Consider the following 18334-nt stretch of genomic DNA (forward strand, 5'->3'; position numbering starts at 1 on the left):
ATAGATAATGTCTAAAGTGGATAATTCCAGAAATAGCAGTGTGTTCGATCCCTGGGTTAGGAAGATCCCCTGGAGAAGGGAATGGCAGCTCACTCCAGTCTTGGGATATACCTGGGGGACAATAACTTGGCATTGCGTCTGGCCCTGCTTCATGTGGTGTATTTATGTAGCTTGAAGTCACTTCAGTGCATGGTTTTGTTTTCACTGGCTCTCCTGTAGCTGAGGAGGTTTCCAGGAATATTCCTACCCAACTGGGTTGACTGACTTGCCAGGTGTCCTGACACAAAAGTCAGGGACCGAGGTAGTCTCATAATTGAACTTGTCCTAGGGATCTGGCATGGAAAGTGTGTAAGCAAACTTAAAAGCTTGAAATCTTATATCTCATACATAAAACACACTTCAGAGAGGTGTGCTCAGACTTCACCACAATACTAAAATTGACACAATATTACCAATATTGAATTGCAAGACTGAAAGGAGCTTTTTGAATCTATCAACTGAAATGTAATTTTCAATCAGCATGCTCAGTTCAGTTCAGTTCAGTCGCTCAGTCATGTCTGACTTTTTGCGACCCCATGAATCACAGCACACCAGGCCTCCCTGTCCATCACCAACTCCGGAGTTCACTCAAACTCACGTCCATCGAGTCGGTGATGCCATCCAGCCATCTCATCCTCAGTCGTCCCCTTCTCCTCCTGCCCCCAATCCCTCCCAGCATCAGAGTCTTTTCCAATAAGTCAACTCTTTGCATGAGGTGGCCAAAGTACTGGAGTTTCAGCTTTGGCATCATTCCTTCCAAAGAAACTGCAGGGCTGATCTCCTTCAGAATGGACTGGTTGGATCAGCATGCTAGAGGAATACTGAATGATCTTTGTTTTCACTGTATGCATGCATGCCTGCTCAGTCGCTTCAGTCTTGTCCTTCTCTTTGTGATTCCATGGACTGTAGCCTGCAGTCTCCTCTGTCCATGGGATTTCCCAGGCAAGAATATTGGAGTGAGCTGCCTTGCCCTCATCTAGGGAATCTTCCCAACTCAGGGATTGAAACTGCATCTCCTGTGTCTCCTTCATGAGCAGGCGGATTCTTTACCCACAGAGCCACAGGGAAAACCCAAGTATCCCTGTATAGGTTCTATAAAATATAAGTGATCAAAACTAAAAAAACTAGGAAAAAACTATTATAGTTGCATGCCAGACAATTAATTGAGGACAGCATTCTTTCTTTCTGATGGGTTTTGTGAAGTTTGTAGTATTAGTTTTTTTAAAAAAACTTGCTCTTTATTGTAATTTCATTTCTCACACAAATTAAAGTTTTACTTTCCTGCCTGATTTTGTATAATGAATTTGCATTCTCCTTCTTAAACAGGCTCCCTAACTTCTGTAAGCTTCAGGTCTGAAAGCTTATGGAAGCTGATCTGCCCCTAATTGAGAACAACCGTTCATTTTCCTGTGTAGGGATTAGACAGATGCGTAGCTGCTGTGTAAGGAGCTGACTGTTGAATGTTGAGAAGGAAGCAGGGTGTGTGTGGGGGGAACCTAGGAATGCCTATTCTAGATCTTAAAAGCATAGGCTGGAGACGTTTGGTTTTCAGTTGAGGTGAAACTCACATAATAGAAAATCAGTGATTTTCAAGTACAGCGTAGTGGCATTTAGTATACATTTACAATGTTATGCAGCTACCACCATCACTATCTATTTCCAAAACATTGTCATCACTCCAAAGGAGACCCATATCCATTAAGCAGGCACTCCTCATTCCCAAGCCCCTTCCCAGTCCCTGGCAACCTCCAATCTGCATTTTATTTCTATGGATTTACATATTCTGGGTATTTCATTAAATGTAATCATTCAATACGCGACCTTTTGTGTGTGGCTTCTTTCACTTAGCATAATGTTTTCAAGCTTTTATCCACACTGTAACATTATCAGTATCAAATTCCTTTTAAATGACATACATATTAGAGCATGTATACATGTTTATGTGTGTGTGTGTGTGCGCACACGTGCACATGTATGTATATTTCAGTAGATCTCATTTGGAAACCATTGTCCAATTCAGTTTAGTTTAAAACTTGTATTGAGTTCCTATCATGTGAGCTAGGCTCTGGTCTATTTTCTTTATAACCAAGGTTTTTGGATGGGCAAGAATGAACCCAAGGGCTCTTGCTTAGTCTGCCAAACCCTGTGAACCCTAACACCATGAGCTCAACTCACGCTAGCCCTCCATATGATTTTACCCCAGGGACTTCTGTCATTCTTTTCATCAGTATTTAAGGGGAATGCAGGGGAAGGTGTAGGCTAGGAGAGGATGTAAAATGTACATCGCAATAACTACCCAGGGTTGAGCTGACATATGAAAAGAAACATGAATTTCATGAATGCATCTGGAATTCCCTCTGACTGTCTGCTAGGATATCTCTCTGTGGGAGGGATGGAGGAGGGGTTCAGGTGGGCAGTCACACAGCAGGGCTCTTCTTGTGTTAACCTTTATGACCTTTGCATATGAGCTTGGGATTTAAGACAGTGAATGAGACGTGAATGTGTAGTACTCTGGACTGAATGTTTGTGTTCCCCTCAAATTCGTATGTTGAAGTCCTAATCCCCAGTGTGATGGTATCAGGAGGTGGGGCCTTTGGGAATTGATGAGAGTTAGATGAGTTCATAAGGATGGTGCCCTCATGATGTGATCAATGTTCTTATTAAAAGAGAAAGAGACACCAGAGTTTCCTTTCTGCCACAGGAGCATACAGCAAGAAGATGGCCATCTGTAAGCCAGGAAGAGGGTTTTTACCAAGGATTATTGGCTTGGCCTAAATATTTGTTTAGGTTTTTCTGTACCTGAATGTCATGGAAAAACCCAGATGACATTTTTGGCCAGCCCAATACATGTGTGGCGCCTTGATTGTGAACTTCCTGGCCTCCAGAATTGGGAGAAATAAATGTCTGTTGTTTAAGCCACCCGGACTAAGGTATTTTGTTGTAGCAACTTGAGCTAGGACATATAGTGAGCAAGGAATTGTATCTATTGATTGGTAGCATTCTCATTTATTCTTGAACTTTCTGTCCATTTGCTTTTTCCTTGAGTGCCAGTGGGGTGGGAGACACCTCTGAAGATGGGTTAGCCCATGGGAATCAGAACTCAGTGTGAACTATGACCTTCCAGGGTCTTCTCTCCTCTGCCTTTGCCAGTTGGTTTTTCATGGCAGAGAAATGGCTAATCTGCTGACTGGCAAGCCCCTGTGTGTTGAGCTGTCTTGGTGAGCCGAGTCCTCTGTTTGGCACCAACACTGCTTTGTTTGTTTAAGCCTCACAATTACTCCAAGATCATTATCACTTTTGTCAACCACAAATTGGCACTTGCCATGGGTGCTTGCGGTCTACCCCTACAAGGACTAAATCATGCGCTGCTGCAGTGGCTGCCCTTCAACACCCCCTGAAGGAGTTCATGGTGGAGAGGAGAAATGAAGCGCTCTGTGCTCTGGGAAAACTGACAGGACAGGTCCTCAGATAGTTAGAAATTTTCAGGAGTTGATTTTATGAGCCCAATTCTTATATCTCCTTCTATCTAGAAAGGCACTAAAATCCTTCATGGCGATGATTATTTCTTGTGACTACCAGAAGCTTCACGAGACTAGCAGACTTTCTACAAAATATGCGCTTGCTTGGACGTACTCCCCCTTTACCAAAATCACATATATACTGTCCATCCCCTCTACCTCTTTGGAACAGTTTCTCAGAGCTATCTGAGGTACTGTCTCCCTGGCTGCAGTCTTCATATTGCTGCAAATAAAACTTAACCTACAAATCTTACATCGTGCATTTTTTAAAAGTCGACACCTCAATTAAAGACAAGGAAATCAAGACTTGGGAAAGTAAATGAGTTTCTAAGAGTACACAATTAGTAAGCAACAGAGCTGGAATTCAGGCCCAAAGGCAGCCTTCCTGCATGCGTGGTGTTCTGGTGTTCTTTATTTATACCCTATCTGGGGAATACAGCCTACCCCTAGAACTGCCAGAGGTTAAAAGAAAATATTCTTTTGACTTTGAAACTTCTCAGACCCCAAGCTGTCACTGCGTTCCGTATGCGAAGGAATACGGAATACACATTGCTTTTAAATGTGGGGGGGGGGGCATTTCTCTGTACTAGAAACAATAAAGTTTGGGTTTAAAAGTCAATTAATGCACCAAGACAAGAGACCCCAATGTACAGCTGGAGAGTGGGAACGCTTGCCAGGCCAGGCATTCATCTTGGAAGTAAACGCGTATTTTACTTGGCTTTGGCTTTCTGGAATGAGATCTTTGAAAAAGAGCTTTTTAATTTTACATCACTTTCAATCCGGTGGTGTGGACCAGGCCTTTGTGTGAGCCGTGCTGGGGACATTTATCTCAATAGAGGATGGAGAGTTGATGAGCCATAAATTCTTCCACTCAGCACCCTGAGTTGGGTTTTCCTTCCCCGTAGTTCTTGTGGGAACTTCCTCTTGCTTAACAAGTCCCTCAGACAGGCTGTGCCAGCAGGGTCCTGGAGAGAGTCCGGGAGAGCTGGGAGCCAGCCCCCAGAGGCAGCATGAGCTCGTCCTCCTGGGAAAATGTTGCATTCTTCCTGCTGTCTTAGATTTTGCCCTTCTGCCCTGCAGTGGGCAAGTGATACAAAGGGAACACTTACTGGGTTCCCCACTCTCCTCGGTGGCCTTAGTGGTAAAGTACCCACCTGCCAGTGTAGGAGACCTAAGAGACATGGGTTCTATCCCTGGGTTGGGAAGATCCCCTGGAGGAGGGCATGGCAACCCAGTCTAGTATTCTTGCCTGGAGAATCCCATGGACAGAAGAGCCTGGTGAGAACTACTCCTCTAGGGCAACATTACCAGCAGATCTCTGAAGCCATGAAGGGCATTCTGGCTCCTTTTAAATTTTACACACAATCTGCTTTTAAACAATATTTATTTATTTACTTTTGGGTGCGTTGGGTCTTATTGCGGCACGTGGGCTCTTCATTGTGGTGCTTGGGTTCAGTAGTTGCCGTGTGAGGGCTTAGTTGCTCCTTGACATGTGGGGTCTTAGTTTCCCCACCAGGGATTGAACCTACATCCCCTGTGTTGCAAAGCAGATTCTTAGCCACTGAACCACGAGGGAAGTTCCTACACACAATCTGGATCCCATGTCTTCCCGCTAGACTTTGGGAGCAGCCCTGTGTTAACTCATAAGGTCATCAAAACTGGCTCCTGGTAGATGCTTCTCAGAGTTTTCAAATTCTCTCCAGGAATATTTTCTTCTTTCTCTGCCTTCAAGTGTCCGGCATCCTTTTTTGTTCTCCTATTCACTCTTACACTTCTACTCGCTCTCCCTGTACCAGGTGATTCTCTGCCAGAAAATCCTTCATGCAAATTGAAATGGATGAAGTTCAAACCAAGTATGCCAAAAATTCTGTAATCTGGAACCTGCTTAACCCTTCAGTCTTGGCCTTGATATAACACCTGTGTCATACTCTGGACGGCTTGAATTGAACACGGAGTGACTCATTCTCTTGGCCCTGTCACTGCAGGGCCTTTGCACATGTTGTTCCCTCTGCATAAAATGATTTTTCACTTTTGCCTGGCTGCCAATACTTAGTTACCAGTGTCAGCATGGATGCTCCTTAGGGAAAACTTATTCTGACATCTCTGCCCTCTGCTCCTTCTAGTTAACATTTCCTTTGTTCTTGAAGGTCTCTCTCACTAAACATGAACTCCTCAGGAAGAGGAATTGTATCCCCTGACCTAGTGTAGTCACCCATAAAGTGATTTTGAATAAGTGAATAATGAATGATGTGCAGATGGCCACTGTTTTGTTTCTTTCACAACTCTGCACTTCAATATGCTTAGCTCTTAGGTGACTTTGAGTTAAAATAAAAGAAGTCCAATCTTCAGTTGTTCTCTAGGTGTCTTATTTCTTTGGAGAGTTGGTGGCTTCAGATATGACATTCTAGTGAAGGACCACTTTAGGATCTATAGGTTCCAGAATGTGTTTTTCTTTTTTTCCTAAAAAAGGTCAAGTTTGATATGATTGACCAAACCAAGAAAGTTAATGTGGATCTTTGTCTTGGAGAGTGGTGGACAGTAAAGAAGATTCGGAAGATGTACAGACTACCAATAAAACCCTCTCTGCACATGGATGAATAGAGGATGCTTGTACTGTGATGGTGGTTAAATCTATGTCTGATGCAGGATACAGCATGCTTGGGGCTGGTGCATGGGGATGACCCACAGAGATGTTATGGGCAGGGAGGTGGGAGGGGGGTTCATGTTTGGGAACACATGTAAGAATTAAAGATTTTAAAATTAAAAAAGAAAATTAAAAAAAAAACAACTGAGCTCTGACATTAAGACAAAAAAGAAGGGTGTAAATTACAAATAGAAATAGCAATGATTGACTATCAATGTTATACCAGACCATGTCTAAATCTAAAGGCAAATGGGATGCCTCACTTATTTCAGTTGAGGTTTATGAACTGAGGGTGTGGAGGATGGGCTGAAGAAGATGGTAGGACAGAGGACTGTTCTACCATGGCCAAAGGGAGCAGGAAAGCTTGTAAGGCAGAGAGTAGGAGAAGATAGGCTGTAAATTGGGTGATGTTAAATAGTAATTGGGCGACGTGAAAATGATTGTCAATCTAGTGATTGTAGTGAAATGCTTTGTGAGACTGCTTGACAACAGTGATGTCATCCTGTCCTCTTGCCCTCAGTGCAGACTCTTCCCCACGGATGTCCATCTTCCTTATCATGGGCTGGTCACTCTGTCTCTGTACCTTTCTTTCTATCTTGGTCTCTCTCTTTCTCGCTCTCATCTTCATCTCTCTCTCATCTCTATCTCTATTTTTAGTCTCTGGGTAAAATGCACAGAAAGATTAGATGGCATACATGCCAAAATCAGCATATGGGTCCTTGCTAGGCTGTTGGGAGCCACCCCTTCTGAAGTAAGGGGACGAGCTCTGCTTTGCATCTGTTGTTTTCCACTCAAATAAGCAACCCTTCCTGCCTTTCATCAACTCCTTCCTATAATAGGTGTGACTGACAAATCTGATGACTGATGGAATAAATCCATTTGATAGAACAATGGACACTTACGTGATTAATCTCCTTCCAAGGCCTTTCCTTCAGACCCTGTACAACCTCCCCACCTTGACACTGCTTGCTGAAACACATCTGAAAGCCATCTTCCAAAGTCATCTCAAATGCTCTGTTGGTTGGATTTGATGGTTTCTGGGGTGTTAGACGTCTTCCTTTCATAGTCTGTTACAGCTTGAGGAGTAGCCAGAAGTCATGAGGTGACGATTTAGGTGAATTGTTGCAATTGATCAAGAGTTGCAATATGCTGTGAACATTTTCATTTGCTAGAAATTGTAAGATGGTATGTTGACATAATCAAATTTTAATGCTGCTCAAAATTATTGCTAACATGAATAAAGCTACTGATGGACTGTGAAGAAAGCTGAGCACCAAAGAATTAATGCTTTTGAACTGTAGTGTTGGAAAAGACTCTTGAGAGTCCCTTGGACTGCAAGGAGATCCAACCAGTCCATTCTAAGGGAGATCAGCCCTGGGTGTTCTTTGGAAAGAATGATGATAAAGCTGAAACTCTAGTACCTTGGCCACCTCATGCGAAGAGTTGACTTATTGGATAAGACTCTGATGCTGGGAGGGATTAGGGGCAGGAAGAGAAAGGGACGACAGAGGATGAGATGGCTGGATGGCATCACTGACTCGATGGACATGAGTTTGAGTGAACTCCGGGAGATGGTGATGGACAAGGAGGCCTGGCATGCTGCGATTCATGGGGTCGCAGAGAGTCGGACATGACTGAGCGACTGAACTGAACTGAACTGAACTGAAGTAGACTGAAGTCAATTAGTCTAGAGGTGACATATTCTTGAGGGCATTTTCCTGGAATAAAACCCTTTCACTGAGGTCCTCACTTCACCCTGTGATCATTAATCACAGGCCCATTCACTGAAATTTTCAGTAGCAACAATTGAAAAGTCATTAACCTAGGTCAACCTGGGCCAAACTCTGCTGCTTCTTTCTTAAGAATTTTTTTTTAAAATGTGGACCACTTTTTTTTAAAGTCTTTATTAAATTTGTTACTGTATTGCTTTTGTTTTGTTTTTGGCCAAAGGCATATGGGATCTTAACTCCCCAACCAAGGTTTGAACCCACAAATCCTGGCTTAGAAGGTGAAGTCTTAAGCACTGGGCCACCAGGAAGGTTGCTATTTCTTATTTCTTAAGCACAGACTGCTTCCTATCTACATGTTTCTAGAATTAACTTGGTTCTTGATCTTTATTCTCTTTCCTCTATTGAAGTTTTGCCACATCAGTTCCAGCTGTCATTTCGGACTGTGTTGCCTCTCTTTGAGATTTAGTTGAAATAGATCCAAACCCTATGGTCAGTGGCCGTCTGGAATTTTCATTATGTGTGACTTCCTTACTTCTCTTGTCTTCAATGTCCTGCTTTTTTTTCTGCACTGTTTTTTTTTTCCCCCCTCTGTCTTGCTCTATGGTGGGGTGTGTGTGTGTGTGTGTGTGTGTGTGTGTGTGTGTGTGTGTGTGCGTGCACGCTTAGACAGTCGCTCAGTTATGTCCGACTCTTTGCGACTTCATGGACTGTAGCCCACCAAGCTCCTCTGTCCATGGGATTCTCCAGGCAAGAATATTAGAGTGGGTAGTCATTCCTTTCTTTAGGGGATCTTTCTGACCCAGGGATCGAACCTGAATCTCCTGCTTTGCAGGCAAATTCTTTGCCGTCTGTGCCACCAGCCCCAACGCTCCCTATCAACATTTTTCACAATAAATACACAAACATCAAGCATTTTATGTTTTTTTAAAGGGTGGGGGAGAGTAGATAGATTTTATATTAAATATTTGGAAAAGGGATGTATGTGGATTGTATGTGTTTATCATGGAGGGAGGTTCATTGCCCTCAGTTATGTGAATCTCCCTCTCTTAGTCTCTCCCAGTCTCTCTGTTTCTCTCTTTCACAAACTGCTGGTCCTTCATCCTTATGACACTTTCTACCCATAACCTTCCAAGATATTAGAGAAGATTAAACTAGCAGCAATAATCCCCAAGCTTATAATGGTTCAAAGATGATACAAGGTGACTTTCTGCTGATTTCAGGTCCAGTAGGGTGTTCCTGATCAAGAAGTGCCTTCTTCTCTTGTTCAGCTTCTGATTCAGCAGCTTATACTTCCATCTCTTGGTTCATCAATTTTCCACATGCTATTTCCAAGGTCACGCTGCCTGTATGCATCCTGCTGGTTGAAGGAGAAAGGCCTCTGGAAATGGTAAATTTCATTCTGTTCATGTTCTGTTGCTAGAACTCAGTCAGATGGGCACCCCTGGGGGACTGGGAAGTGCTGTCTGGCTGGCTTCCCTGGAAATAGAGTGTGGTAGGCAGGCTCTGAGATGGTGCCAAGTGACCCTTGTCTATGAGTATCCATGCCCTTGTGTAATCCCCTCCCTCAAGTCCCTCAAGTGCTGGTGGGACCTGGTGATTCATTTATAATGAATAAAATACAGTTAAGGTGATGGAATGTTACCTCCATGATTGGGTTACAAAAGACGATGACTTCCATTTTGCCAGCAGCTGGCTCTTGCTGGTTTTAATGAAGCCAGCTGCCTGCCATGCTGGGGAGGTCCCCTCCCCACCCCTGTAATAAGAGACCGAGGGCTGCCACTGGCCCACAGCCAGCAAGGAGCTGAGACCCTCAGTCAAACAGTCTTTGAGGAGCTGAGTTCTGCCAGCAAAAACTGAAATGGGCTTGGAGACCAACCCTTCCCTGTTGAACCCTGAGATCCTTGAGGTGCCTGTACCGGGTGACACCTTCTGTGCAGCCTCGTGAGAGACCTTGAAGCAGATGGCCCAGCTAAGCTGTGCCCGGACACCTGACCCACAGAAACTGTCATAGTAAATGTGCATTGTTTTAAGCGGCTGTGTTTTGGGGCTATCTGTTATGCAGCAATAGATAACTAATACAGAGAGGAATCTGGATTATGAAGAGCTTGTCAGGCCCTCTCTAAAGGCTTTCTCATAAGGATAGACACCCACGCTCCCCGACTGTCCTGCTCCCTCAGTACCCCTGGAATGATGGTGAATGAAGACATGACATGGCCTGTCCTGTAGCACAGAGCTCTCATATACCAACTATATTAGCTTCCTATTGTCGCTGTAACACATTACCACCCACTCAGTGCCTTAAAACAACACATATGTATTCTCTTACAGTCCTGGAGGTTGTGCGTGCTAAATTGCTTCAGTTGTGTCTGACTGTTTCCCAGCCCAGGGATTGAATCTGAGTCTCCTGCCTTGGATGGTGGATTCTTTACCACTATGCTACTTGGGAAGCCCTCTAGAGGTCAGAAGTCCAAAGTGAGTCGTATGGGGCTAAAGTCCAGATGCTGGCAAGGCTGGGCGCCTTCTAGAGGCCCTAAGGCAAAATCTATTTTCTTGCCTTCTGTAAATTCTAGAGGCCACCTGTATGTACTCCTTGGCTTGTTGGCTCTTCCTCCATCTCCAAAAGCAGCATCAGCGTGTCTTCAAACCTTTCTCTGGCTCTCCTGACTCCTTCAATCTCTTGTCGGGACCCTGGTGAGTCTTGTATCCACCAGCTAATCGGAGATAATCACCCTCTCTCAAGGTCTTTAATTTAATCACATCTGCAAATCGCCTTTGTCACATGAGGTAACAGGTTCACAGGTTCCAGGGATTAGGGTGTAGACATCTTTGGGGGGAAGGGGAATTATTGCGCCCACCACCCCAATCTATCTGTCCCTTCCTGGTTTCCTATTATTTAATAAACCATAGCTCAGCAGCTGAAGAAACTGCCTACAATGCAGGAAACACAGGAGACTCAGGTTCAATCTGTGGGTTGGGAAGATCCCCTGGAGAAGGAAATGGTAACTCACTCCAGTATTCTTGCTGAGAAAATCCCGTGAACAGAGGACAATCCCATGAACCGCCCTGGCAGGCTGCAGTCCATAGAGTTGAAAAGAGTCAGATATGCCAAGGCAACTAAACAACAACAACAGTAAACCAAGGCAGTGGTACCTGTGTATGCGTGCTCAGTTGTGTCCAGCTGTTTGCAGTCCTACAGACTGTAGCCTACCAGACTCCTCTGTCCATGGGATTTTCTCAGCAAGAATACTGGACTAGGTTGCCATTTCCTTCTCCAGGGGATCTTCCTGGCTCAGGGATCAGATCCACATCTCCTGCGTTGTAAGCAGATTCCTTACTGAGCCACTGGGGAGTCCTGCGGTGGTATCTAAGTGCCATCAGCTCCAGGAGAGACCATGTAAAGATGGACAAATGTGACTTTTGTCTGCTGAGTCTGTTGAGTCTGGGCTCTTTGCTTTTGCTTCAAACCTTTGATTTAATCTATTTTAAGATTAAACTCCATCTCCTTTTGGGGAGCTCCATTTTTAAAGGTGTTAAGAAGATGAATAAATTCTCTGGCACTGGAAGCAAGGTAGAGGGTGGTGAGGATTCGACATGTATAGCAACTGAGGTTTCCCAAGATTGAACAACTTGTCCAAACGAGGGAGTGGCTGAACTGAGCCTGAATCTTCATTGGCTCTAAAAACTCCTGTTTTTTTCCTCCTACTAAGTTTACTTTTAAGGAAGACAATAAGACTTTATATTTGAGCAGAGACTAAAGATCCAATCTGATATCAGGCTATTAAAAGTGAAGATAGAAATCAGAAGACCTTTTTTTAAAAAATTGCTTTTTATTGGAGTATAGTTGCTATACAATGTTGTGTTAGTTTCTGCTATACAGCAAAATGAATAAGCTATATATGTACGTCTATCTCCTCTTTTTGGATTTTCTCCCCATTCTGGCAACATGGAGCACTGAATAGAGCTCCCTGTGTGATACAGTAGGTTACCATTAGTTATCTATTTTCTGTGGCTGTTGTCACTAAGCTGTGTCCAACTCTTTTGCCACCTCCTGGACTGTACCTGCCAGGCTCCTCTGTCAATGGGATTTTCCAGGCAAGGATACTGGAGATGGTTGCCATTTCCTTCTTCAGGGGATCTTCCCAGCCCAGGGATCAGATCCACCTCTCTTGCATTGCAGGCAGATTCTTTACCACTGGGGGAACTCCTGTTTTACACGTAGCATCCCTAGTGTATATCTTCAACCCCAGTCCCCCAATTCATCCCATCCCTCCTCCTTTTCCTCTTTGGAATCCATACATTTGTTCTCTATGTCTTTGTCTCTAGAATAGGACAACCTTTAAACTAATAAAGGTCAGGACTTTTGAACAATAATCCCCCACTTGGAAGTCAAACAGGCTTACCTGCAAAACTAAGAAGCGGGAAACAAGCTCATCAACATCAAACACATTTAAGATTGGTGGAGGAAGACGTAAGGTAATATTTCTCTCCTGTATCAGTGTTTTGTGAATTTCAGTTCCTCTTTTGATGAACATAAACATGTTGCACTGCGCAGGAACCCGGATGTATTTCCCCATCTGCTTGAGAATCAAGGCATCTTCTGTACATTCCTAAGCATCAAGAGGATGTTCCACATATTCTATTTTATGTTCTGTAGTTTTTATTATGGGAACACACTTCTTTTTCCAACCTTGAAATTCCACTCTAATTATTATTTACATGGTTGTAAATATGTCTTTTATGCAACAACACTTTATCCCCAAAGGTGGGGATTTCACACAAAAAGGAAGATATAACTGGGCAGGTGGGTGCTCTATAATTATTAGATATGCTTTTTTCAAACAACTTAGTGGAGAATCCCTGCTCTTCCGAAGCTGACATGGATTTTTAAAGATATTTTTATTGGAGTGTAGTTGATTTACAATGTTGTGTTCGTTTCAGATGTACATAAAGTGAATCACTTATACATACATCTACTCTTTTTTAGATTCTTTTCCCATATAGGCCATTACAGAGTATTGAGTAAAGTTCTCTGTGCTATATAAGTAAGTCCTTATTTGTTATGTATTTTGTATATAAAATGTATATATGTCAATCCCAATCTCCCAATTTATCCCTCCCTACTCCCTACCCTCTGGTAACTATAAGGTTTGTTCTCTACATCTGTAACTCTATGTCTGTTTTGTAGATAAATTTCTGTATGATTTAACCATGGTACAGTGTGGAGATTCTGTGCTTGGCTCAAGGGTAAATATTTTGAGGGTTGAGATAGTTTGCTCTCAGGAAACTGTAATTTACTGCTTCTGGAGTAAAAAACAAACGATATAGCACGCAAACCCATCTTGGCCCTGCACTGCTTTGCAGTGTTTTAGTGCGTTACATTCGACTGAATGAGAAACATATGGATGAATGTCCCTTGTGGTTACTCCTGGACCCATAGAGATGGGAGGGGAATGTGCTTAACCAAACGCACCACATTTTTCAGAATACCATGCTTAGGAGCATCAGCCAGTAGGGAAACTGGTCTTTCTCTTCTGTCCCTAAAAGTGCATCCTGGCTAGGCTGGTAGAAGCTCTTGTATGTTTGAATCTTTGGCAAGGAAGTGGGTGGGAAGAGTGGAGAAACTAGATTTGGACTGCAGTGGGATTCTCAGGCCTGATAGTAGTGAGTATTGGGTTGGAATTGGGTTTTATTTCTTTCTTTGATGTAGAAAGCAAGCCACTGTTCTGGGAAAGTAGATTTCCAATAACCCAGCAAGACAGAGGGACCTTCTCAGAACTGAAAGACGATAAGGAGAGAATCTGTAAGTGATGGGTCTCCTCAAGTAGAATGGTTGACCAGTTGACTCTGCCATGGACTGGGAATCAAGGTACAAGGCCCTCTAAATCCAGTCTTCTTGCCTTAATGATAGAGGAAGGCCCAAGACTTTTCTTCAAGCAAGGTAGTGTGCAGGCTACCTGTTGTACAGTTCTCTCTCCTTGACACCTCACAAGTTACTCCAGGCAGGTGCTCCTACCTGACTCCAATAGATAAGGAAATTACAACTCAGAGGAGAAACACAATCCACCCAGGGTTGCCTAGCTACTCAGTTTCAAAGCTAGGCAGCGACCCCTCCCCTAAAGTGCTCCTTCTGAGCCCCATTCCCACGATCTCTGGCCCACACCAGGCAAACAGTCACACAGGTGGCCCCGCTTAGCATTTGCGATGCTATGACTAAACCAACAGGAAGCATCCCTGTTTTCATCTCTGCTCTCCCTGGAGCTCAGGGAGCATGGCTTTCTTCTCCTTAGATGGTCACGCTGGTCTGTTTCTTCCTCTTTCCCCCTCTCCTGTGTGATGAGTCACGCAGTAATAACAGTGCCAGTGAATAGGACAGTGTTCACAACAGCAGGACAGACTTCAGGGTGAAAAGTGCATGCGAGCAGGTGAACCACAGGTGCCGGCTTGGAATGATGGCAGCGTTCACCTGGCGTCTCTGCTTGGTTCCTCCCTGTTTCCCTCCAGCTGATCACATTCACCTTCACAGACCCTGAAAGGGTCTTTTCTGTGGGGTGGGGATGTGACTCTTCAGTTTCACGTTAAAACAGCTGTGTGCTTACTTGTTCTCTGACAGAGCTTCTGGCCAGAACCTGCAGACCCTTTCCCTGAATTCATGAACCCTCGTTGCAGCCAGGCCCCTCGGTCTCCTTTGATTCTGTGATGTTTATTCTACTTCTCATTGATTTCCTGTGACTCTTGCTGTTGCTTTGTTCTGGCTTCTCTAGGACCCTGTTAATAACCCCCCGTTCTTTCTGTTCTCGGTTTGCATCACACCCTGTGGCTTCCCTTGTGAGGCAGGCTTGAGGCGCTCAGCATCTTCACCTGTAAGCACTGACTGCAGTATTGTGGGAATAAAGGGAGCCAACATTGAAAGTAATCTGTCATCATTCGAACAACAAATGGAATTTCCCCCTCTTGCCACTCAAGAAAGTTGAAGTTAGGAACTAAAGTCATTGCTATTCTAAACAGAATTTAGAACAGAATTGGCATTGATGGCTTTACTATGATGGGTATTTGTGTATCTATGGACACATATATACATGGGGATTATACCCCCTGCTTCTTGCTAAAATGGTTTTGAAATACAACTTAATTAAATGGAGGACAATAAAGCTGTTAAGAAAAGATAGATACAGACTATAATCTTGATTCTTGATTTTTGCTTAAAGCAGACTGAATTAATATGACGTAGATCATCTGGGCTAGCAGGTCTATGATCCAAGAATGGTGAGAAATTCTGTTTTAGGTCAGAGATGTTGCTTGTGCTCATGGAAACTTGCAGTTGGGGGCCCTGCAAACTTGAAAACAACGAGCTTCAATCATGTGTGTGGTTGAATAGATCATCTTACGATATTATGAAAAATAAAAGAAAGAAATTGGATCACTGGCCCAGGATGTGATAGATCCTGCGGTTCTCAGCCAGGGGCAATCTCGCCCCCCAAGAGACACCTGGCAACGTCTGCAGGCATTTTTGGTTGTCACCATTGGAGGGCATGTGCTTCTGGAATCTAGTGGGTGAAACCCAGGGGTGTTCTCCACATCCTACAGTGCAGAGGACGGCCCCTCCCAGCAGAGTCACCCAGCCTCAAAGGTCAACAGTGCTAAGGTTGTGAACCTCTCATAGACGAGAAGCTGGATGTATGTCTTTGGGTTCAAAGGTGTATATGAGCTCTGCTTTGACCTCTGAAATATTAATATCACTATATATCAATAATCTCAACTGACAACAGTAATAAAATCAATATTAATATCAATATTCATATAAGAACAAAAACTTTACTAAGCACTTACTATAGATCAGACAAGGGCTTCCCAGATGGCTCAGTGGGTAAAAAATCTGCCTATAGTGCAGGAGATGCCAGCGATGAGGATTCCATCCCCAGGTCAGGAAGATCCCCTGGAAGAGGGCAACCCACTCCAGCATTCTTGCCTGGAGAATCCCATGGACAGGAGAGCCTGGTGGGCTACAGTCCACGGGGTCGCAAAGAGTCGGACACAAGTGAGTGAGCACCCACGCATGGATAGATCAGGCAAATGCATCAATGGGTTTAATCATCACAATCCCCCTTTTTAAGAGTTACCCCTTTTTTATTCTTAAAACAATACAAACTTGTTATTCTTCAGTTCAGTAGGTTAGAAGTCAGATGCAGGTCTCAGAGGACTAAAATCAATGTGTCAGCAGAGTGGCATTCTTGTCTTGAGGCTTTAAGGGAAAGTTCATTTCCTTATTTTTCCAGTTCTAGCTGCTGCCCTTTAAACATGGTTTCTTTTCCTCCACCTTAAAGGCCAGTGACACTGCTTCTCTTGACGGTTTTTCCTCTGAGTCTATTCTCCTGCCTCCCTCACTCTAAGGAGTGATGGCATTGGACCCACTCAGATAATCCTGGATAATATTGTGGTAGTTCCATCTGCAACCTTAATTCCCTCCTTTGCCATATAACCTACCGAATTCCCAGGTTCCAGGGATTATTCTGCTAGTCATTAAAGTGGGTTCGGTTTTAGAGTTCCTTTGATCATCTTTATTTTACCTGTGATGAAAACAAGGCTCAGAGAGGTTAGGCCCTGATCATGTTTATTTGGAATACGTACCCTGACCTTAAATATCAGTGGATCCCATCTTTTGTTTTATTATGCGTGTCTTGCTGAGTCAAGTCCGACTGTTTGTGACCCCATGGACTGTAGCCCAACAGCCTCCTCTGTCCATGGGATTCTCCAGGCAGGAATACTGGAATGGGTTGCCATTTCCTTCTCCAGGGGATCTTTCTGATCCAAGAATCGAACTCCGGTCTCCTGCATTGCAGGCAGATTGTTTACCACCTGAGCCACCAGGGAAGGCCAATTTGTTCTATAAAAATCAGCTCTAGCTCTCAATTCTGAGTGTGATTAGGAAGACATTTGGGACACAGTGGTTGGCAGGAGTCAGCTGAAGTTGTCCTAGGAGCCTGTTAAAGTCCCAGTGGAGGCGCGGTTTGAAGAATCCAGGTGATCACACCCACGCTTACTCAGCATGAATTCTGGCCTCTGTGCCTGGGATATCCACCCCCTGCCAAAGTCTGGGGGGGTCCCCTTGTGGGGGTGAGTGGGAGATCCCCGCATTGCTGTATTAAATCTAACAAAAGGATGTTTCTACTGATAGCTCCTGTCAGAGATCAGAAAGAATGAAGGAAAGATGGATACAACTTGAGATAGAAAAAGAGCCTGTTCGCAGAGTGTCTCTCTCTCTGGTTAGGGAACTGCATCTCCGAGGCCCCGGAGAGAGGAGCGGGATTGGGGCAGGGTGGGCATTTCGGCTCATGAATAAAAAGAAGATGGGAAGTGGTAGATGGACAGGTCCTGAGGCCCTCCAGCGCTTTCCTCCCTGAAGTTGTAACTCCCCAACTGGCCATTCACTGGGAGGAAAATCTGGTTGAATGTAGTTCTGCATGGGAGGATTTCCTGTGGCCAGAGGGGTCACGCGAGCATCAGCAGCCTCTGTTCATTGTGTGCAGGCCTCTGGCCATCTGGACCACCCATGGCCGTGTTTTCCTAAGGAGGGCAGGATGAAGGAGACGGGCTTGACACCGTAGCCCCAAGCTAATAACCAGATGGCAAGATGCTTTTTTTCATCCTAATGATTCAGAGCAACCAAGTCACCCCAGGAACGCTAATCTGCTTTTGTCTTTAGTGTCCAGCTTTTCCCTTTCCAAGACGTAATATTTTCTTTCTCTTGATGGGCAGCAGCAGAGGCTGCCTCTGAAAAGGCTGAAAGACTTTGTTTCCAAGCTGGAGTGGCTGATAGTGTGGGTGGGTCAACTCTGCTGACCCCTTCCTTTGCTGTGGCTGGCAAGTCTCAGGTCCAGAGGGCTTACGCCAGAGGGCTTACGCCTCCGCCAGGTACAGGGGCTGGAGGAAGGCAGGTCCTGGGGGAAGCGCAGCTTGGCCACCCTTCGACTGTGTGACAGGGGAAACATTTCTCAGAATTTTGCAAAATGGGGAAAGTTTGTGTATGCGAGCTCAGTCATGTCCCCTCTTTGTGACTGTAGCCCATCAGGCTCCTCTGTCCATAGAATTTTCCAGGCATACTGGAGTGGGTTGCCATTTTCCTCCTCCAGGGGATCTTCCCGACCCATGGATTGAACCCACATCTTCTGCACTTCCTGTATTAGCAGACAGATTCTTTACCACTGTCCCACCTGGGAAGTCCCAGGTCCTACTTTTAGGGATGTGACGTGCCGAGGCCAACTCTCAATAGATGTTAACTCCTCTACCATTCTGATGCTCCGCTGGCCTCGTTCACAAACCATTTAACACTTTCTTGATGTGAAATGTAAGCCATAAAGGGTACTGGAATTTCTAAAAACGATTGAGCCTGTTTCTGAGCATGTCAG

Source organism: Capricornis sumatraensis, chromosome 11 (assembly GCF_032405125.1).
Source record: "Capricornis sumatraensis isolate serow.1 chromosome 11, serow.2, whole genome shotgun sequence".
NCBI classification, from domain to species: domain Eukaryota; kingdom Metazoa; phylum Chordata; class Mammalia; order Artiodactyla; family Bovidae; genus Capricornis; species Capricornis sumatraensis.